Genomic DNA, 14003 nt, shown 5'->3' with positions numbered 1-14003 from the left:
TACCATTTACGTTCTAAGTGGAATAGATAGTAAAACGAGAAGTGGTATTAAATTTCTACCATTTCCGGCTTCAGTAGAGGTGTGAGACTAATAATGTTGCCCACTAGACCAAAAGAGATGGGATTTTTTTTTCTTGCTTTGATACGAGACAAGAAAGAGGTGGTCTTATAATAGAAAATGATACAGTTGTCGAGACAAAAAACCATTTTGACGATTGGTCAATTGCTTTTCGAGACGAAACTGCTCCCAAATCACATCTCGTGGGCAACACTAGAGGGTGGAACCTGTAATTTAGATATATATACTGAAACTGAATCTGTGTAAAGTAAAACCTTTTCACGGTATCTCTTACCTTATTCCTCTATGGAGATCAATATTAAAACCAGAAGTGGTAGTAGATTTCTACTAGTTCCGATTTTTGAAAAGTGATCAATTTGAGGAAGGAACACTTTCTTGGAATGCTAAATCCAATTAACAGAACTATTTCTCCCTATTTGTTACCATTTTTTGCAGTAAGCAGATGAACGTTGAAACCGGAAATGGATGATTTTTATCACTTTTGATTTAAATAGAGAATTAGAAAAGTAGACGAAATATATATTCTTAGGACACTGAATTCACATCCAAAACCGTCTCTTACTATCTCTTTCCGTTTTTCTCTAACACTGTCGACAGAGAGACGAACAGGTGGAAATAAACGTTCCATAAATACAGTATTTCCGTACTGACATATTGCATAGTTTGGAAGGCTAAAATAAGAATTAACACTGATACTTCTCCGTCAATATTCTTTTTTTTTTCAAATCTTTATTTGTTTCTTTTTTCTTTTTTTTTATCTAAGTGAAAATAAACCTGGTTTATAACGAGACGATCAAAGTTCAACTCGGGACTATTCAAAGTTAAAGCATGCATAAAAACATGAACGTGGTATAGTCGCTGAATTTCTGGCATAGAATTCAATGGCCAGATCGTTGCGTTGTCACGTGAATCAATTTTTTGATACAAAGAATGCCTAGTTCGATCTCTTAGCTGATGTATTATATAATGGACAACATCATTTTCATGAGCTTCTTGTGATTCTTACACCTACTTTCAATTTTTTATAAAATCAATATCCTCTTGAATTCGTCATCTGTTTCCTATAGCCTACAGAGCAAGTGGTAGACGTTAAACTGAATGTATCTAATTTCATTTTCTTTTATTAAACTTTATTGTCGACAAGCACTGATACATGACTGTCACTCTATCAAAATGCATCATATCCAAATTTCCCTTATCTTTTCTCTCTTTTATTGAATTTTAACTACAACGTATCTTCAACATTAACGCTTTAATAATTAATTGAAGTTTATCATCAGACTATCTGAAGTGTCCGTTCTTCGCCCTTGAAGGATATATTTATGCAAAATATTTCAAAGATATATTTGAATTGTTTTTATATATTGACAAAAATGTTATAGAAATCGCCTGCCTCCCTTCCTTCCTAAAAAAGATATATTTTCTAAATAGCTCGGACATATATCTATTTATTTTTATAATGACTTTATAAACCAAGTTTCATCTTATAATGAGAGACTCGTGAGTTTCTCTGTTTTAGGCATTCATTTTAAATCCCTTCTCCTTTTTCCATAGGATACACATTTTAATAAAACTAAAATAATAAAAGCTCAGCAAGGTCCGAAGTGCTGACTCCATTCGAAAACTTGTTTGAAACGATTGAGCTGTTTTCTCGTGATGATAAGACAGACAACGCCGATTTAAATGAGAGAAAATATAGAAGAAATTGCTTTGCTTCCTCCTTTAGAAGCGGAATTTACGGAAACATTTGGAAACGTGACCAATCAAATTTAATGATAAGTTTATACACCGAATTTCATTTTTTCTATAAATTGAGGGGCTCGTAGGATTCGGCTAAATTTTAAGTCTCTACGCCTTCTTAGAATATATGTATTTTAATCAAACCGACTCAGTTCGAGGAGGTTCTAACTATTTTCAAAAATCAATTTCAAACGGTTCAGCCATATTTCCGTGACACGATCACAAAGATCACTTTAATTTCTTTTTTTAAAGGTAAAACCTACGAGTACGTTTCCTAAAGTTCATTATGATCTTTGTTTTGAGTTATGTAGTAAAAAGAAATTTAAAACTTTTTTTCTTACTTTTCTTTCCTATCTGATCCATTTCAGAAACTGGTCGTTTGGTAATTAAACACATTTTATCCACAAACTTCCCATTCAAAAATTGGCAATGGTGGACAATTCAGTTATATCCTGGATAAATTAATCAGTGTTGGAAGTGAATCGAAATTATTTGTAACAACAGTATGCAATACAACTCGGCACTAATTATGAATTAACTAAAGTACTTAATGGATAAGTAATAATAGGATGATACCAGGTAAAATATTTGAGATAGTGTACCAGAGCATGTATATATATATATATATATATATATATATATATATATATATATATATATATATATATATATATATATATATATATATATGTATGTATGTATGTATATATATATAAAACCTGACTATTTGTTCCACTTTAGATTCAATTGAAAAGTTGTCAGTTTACAGTTGGTCTAATTTCCTAAAATAAATATATTTTGAAACGAGCATTATTATAGCATATTAGATTTGCGGTGACTCAAATTATTGCGCACAATTTTGGAATTAAACTTTTATTAACAGTTTGGAGTAGAATTGACCAAGAGACGAGAGGAGACAGAATTTTCGTGACAAAATATGAGACGAGACAGATCTCCAATAGAAACTGATACACTTTCGGAGACGGAGACTTAACACATTTCAAACTTCTTTTCGAGAAGAAACAATATCTATTCTTGCCTCGTAAGCAACCTTAGTGTGCAGAAGAGAAGTAATAAAATGTAAGTAAGTATATATTTTGAAATAGATATAAAGTAAATAATAGTATAACTGTTCTATCAGGCCTTGTTTCCATTTTGTACTAATACACAATAACACACTGAGGAAGGCTAAGTGATAATATGCATAAAAAAAACAGTATCACGTAACGGTAAAAGTTTTAATTGGACACGTGTGCAGCTGAAAAGTGAAAGTGAAAGCCACACAAGGGTTACTTTTTAATGAAGGGGCGGAGCCTAATTAAAAGTTGATCTCCGGAAAGTATATATAAGTGATGACCAACTCCCAAGCAGCCAGAAGGAGTGGAAGTCTGATGAAGACACAGTTATTGTGTTGAAACCGTTACGTGATATTGTTTTTTTTTTTATATTATCACATAGCCTTGCTCAGTGTGTTATTATGTATTAGTAAATAATCATACACTACAATCTAGCGTTCCATATTTTTGGACAAGTCACTGATAGTAACAAGTATTATTTTTTTGTCTTTCACTACTACCGTTACGAAACACGTTTGTTTCTACCTTTTGAAATTGCATAACGTTGAATTGAAATTTAACGTTTAACGAAAACAAAAATAGCCCAAAGATGATACATATAATAACCAATAGATCACATTAAATTGAACAAATGAATTGGTGAATATAAATCCTCAAGTGAACTTTTCAAGAAAATCCGTAAGTTCAAGATCGACTAAACATTGAAGCTGTATGATAACTACGTCATTTATTAAGTGGAAGCTTATACTGAAGTTTATGTTCATTAAGCTTTTCATTATTACACTTTATCAAGACAATCATATACAGTATGATTGATGAAAAATAGCCGAAAATTACGACTCCAACTCTTAAAACTTGAATTTTATTATTTAACCAGAATATTGTCCATAGGTAACAGCATATTTCAAGCGATATATAAAATCTAGTTGAACAAAATCATATGATTGAGGTTAAATTTTCATATGCGCAGTATTTTAGAAAATCGAAAAACAACTAATTTTTTTATGACGTCAGAAACTAAGATCGTTTGCTTCCAGTTTGATACAGTTGATAGTTTATATTCTGCTGGAATATATTATTTATTTATGAATGGACTGTTAATGAAAAACTATATACTGTTATTGCTGTATGAATTGTTCTTTTATTTCTCGTGATAGTGACACAGGATCCTACCAGTTACACACATATTCCGAACACTAACGTAACAGCGTTCCGAACAGCGTTCTACCATTCGTCCAGCACACCAACCATAAAATCTGGATCAAAATTTAAATAAGATATTCTCAGTTTTTTTATTATTATAAAAAAGATTAAAATTTCAATGTTTGTTTTGCTTATTAGAGATGTTTTTAAAACAAATTATACTATGACTCATGACTCATTCCCGTCGAAAAGCCTCAGGAATGCTAGTTGACTGATGGGAGTCAACCTGCAGTTATGTTCATTTCTGTTCATGTCTGATAAAGTTGCAGGTTCAAAGTTAGCTGTTATCAACATTCCATTTGGTTACGCATAATATTTGCATTTGACTTGTTTGCGTTAATTATCAGAAACTTTGTCACAAGATATTGGTTCAATTTCAGAAGTAAGTTACGTGTGAGTGGTTGGAACTCTGCTTTCAAGCGAATGCAAAAATGCAGCGTACACAAGAATTGTTGATTGTTTCTGTGATTCTGATGTTGACTCGAAATGACATGTTAACTATACAAGCAAGTCCACGCTTTCAAGTCACGAGACCAACTGATAAACCTCCGCTTCATAGCCTAAAAAGTACTTATAGTGTGATAAATGTTCCAAGTAACTGCCCTCCTGGACAAAGACTTGATATGATGAACAACTGTAGAATAATTTTTGATTAGAGGTAAGCCTTTGTTGTTTATTTGGACCTCAATGCGTCTTGAACGTAGAGATTACTGATATGACTAGATTCAGAATGTTAAGTTTCAAAAGCATCTAATTAGATCCGTAAATTGGAATATGGATTGATATTTGGGTCCCTCTACCTAGGGAGAGGAATATGAAGTTGGTTCCTCTAGAAAAAATATGAAATTTGGCTCTTAGAGTATAAAACCTTTTTCAAAAATATATTATTTTTATTACTTCTAGGAGCCCTATTTTGAGTTTTACTGAAATAGGACTCAGATTCATGTACACTTCATCTTAGGAAACAGTGACGACGCTAGAGAGGCAAGAGAGCGGGCGCCCGCTGATGACATCATCGGCCCCTCTGACTGCTCAGCAGACTAATTCCGTAGCTAATAGTATTTCATTGGGGGACACTTTGTTGTTGGGGGACTATTAAAAATTAATTTCATGATATAATTGTTACAATTACGGTATACAGTGTTTCTTTTATCAGCGTATATATATATATATATATATATATATATATATATATATATATATATATATATATATATATATATATATATATATATATATATATATATATAAGCCTTTCTTTTAAATTTTGTTCTTGTGTAGCAATTTGCAAATTAAATAAAAATTATAAAAGTAATTGAAATTTTATACTTTTATATCGCATTTTCGAGAAGGCGAAAGAAATTATTATCTACATATTTTACTGTTTTACGTCGACATGAAATAGCAAAAACAGTTTTTGTATTAAAAAACAACAACATAAATTGTCATTCTACACATTGCCTAAGATGGTAGTTTTTCATAGAGATTTTTTTTTCTTTTTTACTGAATCCGTAATATAGTCAAGAAACACAGAGATGGCATTACGTAGCTCACAAAGTTAACCTTCATTTTTAGGGTGAAAACGGCAATAATTTAATTCACACAAGCGTTAATTTCCTAGTTCATATTGTAGCCAAATACTACCCTGATGAAGTTTATGCTTCATTTTTTTTTTTTTTTTTAATTGTAAACCGCATACTACTTCTCTTTCCTCATTTCAACGAAAAACAAGACGAAGTAGCCAAAGATCATTTCTGGATCAATACTATGAAATAAATGTATCAATTATTAAGTACTTACCAGAGCTTCAAACAACAGAGAACAAAAAATGAGGCTACTGCTAAAGTTATCTGTTTTTAATAGTTATTTAATTTTTTTTAAAAAAAGAAAAGGAAGCTGAGGTCTTGCATTTCGAAAGACCATTAAGATACTTTATGTTCATTGTGTTATTAAATGTCGAAGTACACGTTGTTTCTTTGCCGTCAAGTATACAGACAGTCTCAAGAAATATAGTCCTTAATCCATAATATGTTGGTATGTGTTTTCGAGAACCAAAAAGGAATCTAAAGGAAAACGTATTTTCCAGTAAAGAATTATACAACTATGTTATGTATCGATCTATCTGAGACCGGGCAAAATTTGTTTTAAATGTTATTACTTGCTAAGCTACTCTAAGCTATTACTTGCTAGACGCTTGAATTGCATACCTTCTCTTGAAAACAGCATAATTTCTCTGGAGATAAGTTACAGTTCCTAAAAGGTCGGAGAAAAACTAATTCGTCTGAAACCTCGAATATTCTCGCAGCAAGCAACTTTGTTTTTCTACTATACAAGTTCAATAAAATGTAAATTTATTAATATTTTTTTTACAGGTCCGTACATTGACCCTACACAAAACGATCGCCCGCTGAAATATAACTTTCAGTAATAAATATTATTTCTTACTATTATTATTCACTATTCTGATGTGCTCAAATGTTAATGCTTCTGTGTAAGTAATAAACATATTCATATTCACATTAAACAATGATAATACTGAGATAAACCGAAAAGAAACATAGGCTATAGTAAAAGTAAAAGAGAAAAATGTAGAAAATGTAATGGAATATATTGCCATGTACAAAGCAGTACTTTTTTTGTTGTTCTATGAAACTATGGTACTAGTTATTGCTTCGAACTAGGCTGCGCAATAAAATATTTACGGCACCTGTTACGCAAACACTTAAAATAATTGTACTCAAAAGAAACAAACGTCTTTTTTCTTATTTTCTTATAGCATTCACTAATGTAAGACATCTTAGCATTAATAACTGCAAACAAAAATCTAATACTGATTGATTATATAATTTCAAATGCTTGTTTATATATACACACCTCCTCCTATAAGTACTTCTTCCAATAAATACTCCTGGTGCTACTTAGCAAGTATGGTTGTGTTCAAGCTTCAAAGACACGCTTTTATAGTATTTGTTCTCTGTTTAATGTTCGCGAGTGCATTATCCTTGGGAAATGAGACCGGAATTAATGCTGATTTAAAACAAGATCCTGAGAATGTTAGACTCAAAAGAAATCACTCGTTTCACGGTTTTGTACCATCATTGTCCACAACAGAGACTATCCTTCCAGATATAAGAAGGACTAGGCACATGGGATTTCGTAGACGGTTGTCTAACCACAGGAGAAGCAGAATGTATGAGGTACGTTTGAAACAGTATATAGATTTGATTTGTGGCTTTATTCGCATCGTGGTTGACGTTCCATCTGTATTCAGTTATCGGTTATTTACGTATTAATGCGTGTAATATTATACGACATCTCTCTTGTTCAAAATAACTAGGAATACTGTTGCTATGGCGAAGTTCCGTTTTTATCAGGCAAATTGAAGCCATTTGACAGCGTTGCTTCAAATTCTATTGCTGTTTCTGTTTTAAAAGATTATAGCCTATCAGAAGTTTGCTTCATTTCACCGTGGTCAATATTTCCCTCCCCATTCACTATTCCTTTGATCCATCTGTATTTTGAATACATGCTTCTGTGTGACACATGCGTATTGTCTGAAACAGGAATTAACTGTCTTCAAATAACATTTGCTACGTCCGGCAGGATGAAAGAGGACGTCCCGATTAAAATCGTATTTCATTATCATGAAAGTATATGAAAAAAATAGATCCTAAATTACGGCATTTCTATCGTGTCAATTACTTTCAAATATGAACCTTCTATACTGCGCTAATTTATTATATAACAAACTGAAATGCCGGTTCTTCGCACGGGAAAATAGGTTTCTGGAAAATTCTTGAACTCCTTTCCCCTTTGAATACGCATTTCAATGAATGTTTAATGATTGAAACATATTTTAGAAGTAACATTTGAAACCCTCTATTTCTTTAGAAAAATGAAATATTTGTTTTACGTCACATGATTATGCTGTGTAGGCTAAATGAGACAGCGATGATGAGAATGAATGATATGAAGAAATAAGAAAACTGAGATGAAACGGGAGAACCTGGAGGAAGCCTACGTACACGGTGTTTGTCTACCACAAAGCTCACTCGGCACGAGTAGCGACCGAACTAGAGACCCCTCGCAGCAGTAGTGAACGCTGTACTGCTGAGCCATCGCGGTCTCCTCTACTTCTTACAATTTTTTTCTCTATGGCTGTTTAATTCACATTCACAAAAGCTCCTCATTGAATTCTCTGTCCTTAGTCAACTGAATCTAGTTTCCACGTTGTATTTCTATTTCTGCGAGATTCATCATAATATTATCCCCCCTGTCTACACTTAGACGTTCCTAATGGTCTCTTTCCGATTGAGGTTCCAGTTAAAATTTGAAAGAATTCCTACTTTCTTCCATTCTCCCTGCATAACCTGCCCACCTGAGCCTCCTAGGCTTAATGATCCTAACAATGTTTGGTAAATGGTATAAATTATAATGGGCTTAGACACTGGAAGGCAGTCGAAGTTTTTGTGAACAGCAATGTACTATTTGTATGCAATAAGTTATCATTTATACTCTAAATAACATGCTATAGGGTGAAGTGGAGTAATTGTGAAACGAAAAAACATACTTTTGAGCATACAGCAAAATCTGCTTGGACTAGAAATATGAAAAAATACCATTATATATCTTATACAAACTTCTTTGGAAATAAGTCAGGTGTTTTTCGCTATCACATTCAACTTTCCTGAGAAAAATGAAAACATGTGTTTCAAAATAGCCCCTGCATTTGGGGCTATTTTGAAACAGCAATGGGGCTATTGTCAAACACCCGTATAACTTATAGGATTGAAGACTCTAAAGAATACTGAGTATCATAATGAAATGCTTAGGGTATAATGTTTCAAGTGACAGAATTTGGTATAATTATCTTTGACAGTTACTTACATATTGGCTATCAAAAATTAAATGAAAAATAACTCGGTTTTTGATACTTACCTTTTCAGTAATAACTTTGCAACAGAAAATCGGAAGCAGACTTGCAGTTAAGAAAAATTACTTTCATGTCTTGTCTTCACCATAAATTCCTCTGTTACAACGAAAAGCTCCGTATCATGCAGAAAATTTCAGTTATAAAATATCATGTCGTTTTCGTGTTTCAACGTGACCATTAAACGCGAAAATATTATTATTATTATTATTATTATTATTATTATTATTATTATTATTATTATTATTATTAATAATAATAATAATAATAATAATAATAATAATAATAATAACCTTTACAGCTTGTACTGACAGTAAACGTAGACACATATTTTTGTTGCATAAAATGAAAAGTTCCAAGACTATAAGTTCTTCAGTTCTAGCTTTTACACTTTAAACATCTCAACAATCTTTTCAAAACAGTACTTCTACCTATCACCACCAGACGTTACCATTGCTGGAGTAGGCAAAGTGCCATGATATTCGATTCGTTAATGCACGAAATGTCAGTTTCGACAGATTTAAATGTCTTGTTCACACCTAATTTATGGTCCATAATTTCAAATTCATTATGAAATAGAACTCTTAATACTGTCGTAACATAACGATACATGGTACTATTTCGGTGACCTTCTTTAAAATTTGCAACAAAGACTCCTGGTCTAATGAAATCTGTTTCAGGGCACTCCACTTCGAGGAAATTATTAGGTTGTGGGCCATCTAAATTATCATCATTAGAAGATGCTGTCAGAGTTTCAGCAAAACATTCTTCGTCGCTGCTCGAAGAGTCAGGAGCCTTCCGATTAGTTTATTCGTGGATGCTCTAACACACGTACAATAACTTTATTTATACAACAAAACATCATAGTGGCACTGAAACATCATAGCTAACATGCGGCAGAGGTCTGTACGGGCTCGTACCGAGCCCGCGGGCCGGACTCGGACCTACAAAGTAATGTCAGTTCGGACCCGAGCCGGGTCGGGTCGTAAATTTTTAAATATACAACCGTATTTCTCGGACCATTTCGTGCTTAACTTTGTAAATATATAGTACAACAATACTTATTGGACCATTCTTTCTGGAGAACTTTTAAAGCACAACTGCATAATTAAACCTCTAATTGCTCTAAGTAAAAATACAGTTTTGAGTTAATTATTAAGTTTCTGTAATTCGGGCTAATTTCGGGATCATTTGATTATCACGCGAGTTCGGGACGGGATCGAGCCTAAATGCTAAAATATATTTCGGACTCGGGTCGGGCCTCACATTATAAATTCACGGGTCGGGCTGAGCCTGGGCTAAAACTTCCGGCCCGTGCAGACCTCTAGCATGCAGTCTTTCATATATTTAAATGTTATCACGTTTCATAATAACCCCTTGACTTTTGATACATGTTGCTCCTCCAACACGCACTATTTCACACATTGCTTAAATGATCTGGAAAGCTCAAAACGTCCTCTACAAGAATTTATATTTAGTTAGTGAGGCATTTGGTATACCGTACGAGATACAACAAAAGTTTTGCAACAAAAAGTAAATACAATAACCACGCTATCTACTACCATGCCATGAAACTGGTACTGAAGTATGTCCAAATCAAGCACTTCATTTTGACACTAGAAAGATGGCAATAAATCATATGGTTAATGAGATATAGCCCAAAATTATCAGTAGCTGTTAAAGTTTCATTTCTGGTAAATGAAAATAATGTCCAAAGTTGATACATATATCTGTCAATAGATGACATCGAATTGAAACACAATGAAATTCTTCAGGTTAAATTTCTATGCATAGTTTATGAGAAAATAACAAAATAACGAAAAAGTATGCCTTCCATTGCCAATAAATAAATAGCGATTTTCATTCTGCTACAACATATTATTTATTTATGAGCGTACTGTAATGTATATTTGTTAAGTAGCAGATTATATCATGTGTTCTAACGAAGAGATACATAATCCCAACAATGATATAGACACTTCTGATAATTACACAGATATTACTGGTAATGTTGCCATGAATTAAAGTAAAAATACACATAGAATACTTTCTAACCTTTTTAAAACCCTTTCTATTTTGTGATTATGTCTTACATTAATATTTAACCAAAATGCAATTGCAAATTCAAGTTTAGACCTGAGAAGAGTCTTTTTCATAATCTTATCTCTCTGTTGTGGTTCTTGAAATTCAATTAGTTTCTAAGTAGAGTGCCAATTTTGTTGTTGGCATGTTTATTAATACTCAGATGATATGATTACTAAACATGATTTGAAGATCAAATGTTACAAGAAGATTCCTGATAGATTCTACCTCTTTTATAGATTCGCCTTTTATGCTATTTTTAGTTATATAAATAATGGAATAATAAAGTTGTTGTTTGCATTTCTTTATTTTCCAATAAATAACGTAATAATAAAGGGGGCTATAGTTTCTTTATGAAAACGTAGATAAAAATTTAGATGTCTTAACAAAACTCAATTTCCCTTCTCTTTTTCGCACCAAACCTACCACATATTAAGTTCTGGGTAAACCATTTGTTATGTTGTAACTCGAATAACTAAATATTTGCCGAATATAATTCTTCAACATATTTATATATTGTGCATTTATGTAAAGATCTACAACATGTGTACTAATTTCTTTGTTTTCTTTTTCAGAGGCGTTCTTCACGGGGATAGAATACTCCATCGAAGCTCTTATCTTGAACATCAACTATCTACGAAATTTTAGAAACAATTAGATCCCCTTTTTTTGAAAATCATTACTTTTACTATATGAAAGCCCGTTACCTTTGGGTACATTAATATTTTACCTGTATTTTCTGGAACATGACTAGTTAGAATCATACTGTAGCTAGACTTCCCTCTTGGTCAATAGGAATTCTCCCGCTTGGATATTGAACAAAGACAGAAATTTATTTATATAAATAAAATATTATTGAAATTTATTTGTCCTCAAATGAAGATTTGTGTGCAATATAAAATGGATCAAATATATAAAGATCTAAAAAATATAAAGTGTATATCTATTTGTGTGTTTGTTGATTGATGTGTTGGTGAAATGATCTTGTGTATGAAATACGCATACCGAACAACAAACAAAGTAATACATGTGTTAATATATAAAAAATAGTTTAACAAATAAAAGCGATTATAATTATAACAACATTAGTTCTGTGTTTTTTTGTTTGTTTGTTTGTACTCAACAACATACAACAAGAAAACTTTTGCAAGCAAAGACAGTATAATATAGCCATTTTTTTTAAATAGTTATTTTATAGATATAAAAGTGAGTGTAGTGGAACACGGTGATTCAATGGTGAAGAAATTTGTCGTTCGTTTCCAGGACATGAGTTTATGATGGACAACATCGTATCCGTGAGTTTTCTCGAGATTTTGCCCTTTCCTCCTACATTCTGATTCTACCAATGATTTCACAATAATTTACTTTTTATATTCATATTAGTCCTTAGGCCTACAGGACATTATCATAGATATAAAACTACAAATTTAATTTCATTTCATTTACGTGTGAGTATATTTGTATAGTCAGTGTACTTATTTTATAAATATAACAAATAAGTTTCAAGTATGATAGGTAACAGACATGAAACTATGGTATCAAAACTATGCGAATCCAATATTCTTCATTCATTCAATACAATTCAATGGACTTCAACTAGTATATCTATAACTACTGGTTATAGTAGAGAAATAAAATCAAGGTAGAGCCTGATCCTCGAATCTAGATTCATACCATAAAAAAACACTTATTTGACATCTCTTGCCGTTTCTGCCCCATGCAAATCAATATTGAAACCGGAAATACTAGTAAATTTAAACCACTTTTGACTTCAGTAGAGTGTTGTGAGTGCTGATTGTATGTTCTCTTGAAATGCTGAATCGATTCAAAACACCGCTTGCTGCTATCTATTACCATTTATGTTCAATGGTGATCAACGTTTCAACCGGATATGTTAGTTTTTACAACTTCCGGTTTGAAAACAGGTTAACAGAGGAGAAGTAACCTATTCTTTTGACGCTGAATTGACTGAAAAAAAGGATCTAGATATCTTTTACCGCTTTTGCTCTATGGAAATCAATATTAAAACCGGAAGTACTAGTGAATGATGAATACTGTTTAGGTTTTAGTTTTGGAAGAATGTTGAGAGTTATGATGATATTTCCTCTTGAAACGCTGAATAGATTACACAAAACCCTTGTCACTATCTACTACTGTTTTTTTTTTCCATGGCGATAAACGTTGAAGCCGGAAATGGTTAATTGGAACCAGTTCCCTTTGAATACAGGATTAACAGAGGAGATGAAACTTATTATTGGAACGCTAAATCGATTGAAAAAAAAAAAACAGTTGTCGACAAACGGACGGATATAGCTGTTCTCAGGGCCAGATTTAGGGGAGAGAAAAGGTGCACGTGCACCACCATCACCACCAGTCCCTTCGTTGTAAGTATACACCACCTAAAACGAGAAGATAGCAGTGAAAATAACATTTTCCGAAAATTTCTGCTGTCATGTTTCCGTTTAGACTTAAAAGAGATCGAAATTTTGTAAAACCAATAGTTTAAGTCTCAGAAACCAATAATTTTCTGAAGATTGAAGGTAAAGAATTTATCGAGAGCAGACACTTAGCACTCCTAGGGGCAATTCTTCATTTACACCACAGATGTTTAAAGGCATTTTAAAATTTTCAAATGTACCGGTAGTTATTGGTGCACCCCCCTCAGAAAATCCTGGATCCGGACCTGGCTGTTCTATAAGACTTCCGACACTTATGCATAGATTGGAAGTCTAATCTATATTATAAAATTGAAAGTGACTATGTTTGTGACTCTTAATCTCTTGACCCACCAACCGATCTTGATCAAATTTTCAACGTAGATGAGGTTCTGGTCCGGGAGTGTTTTTAGCTATTTACTTTGACGGTACAATTTGGAGGAGAGGGAGGAGGGAGAC

General features: G+C 32.6%; 1 long non-coding RNA gene across 1 annotated transcript; it reads left to right on the top strand.

The window, feature by feature from the left end:
* The first annotated feature begins 2381 nt into the window (after positions 1–2381).
* On the top strand, positions 2382–12206 carry LOC145680763 (uncharacterized). The gene is made up of 3 exons (XR_014130674.1): positions 2382–2397; positions 4478–4755; positions 11685–12206. It is a non-coding gene; the product is annotated as an uncharacterized LOC145680763 (long non-coding RNA).
* The last annotated feature ends 1797 nt before the right edge of the window (positions 12207–14003 follow it).

The sequence above is a fragment of the Thermobia domestica genome, chromosome 3 (assembly GCF_964235325.1).
Source record: "Thermobia domestica chromosome 3, izTheDome1.hap1.1, whole genome shotgun sequence".
In the NCBI taxonomy this organism is placed as follows: Eukaryota; Metazoa; Arthropoda; class Insecta; order Zygentoma; family Lepismatidae; genus Thermobia; species Thermobia domestica.
This window is presented reverse-complemented; position numbering and strand designations above follow the sequence as displayed.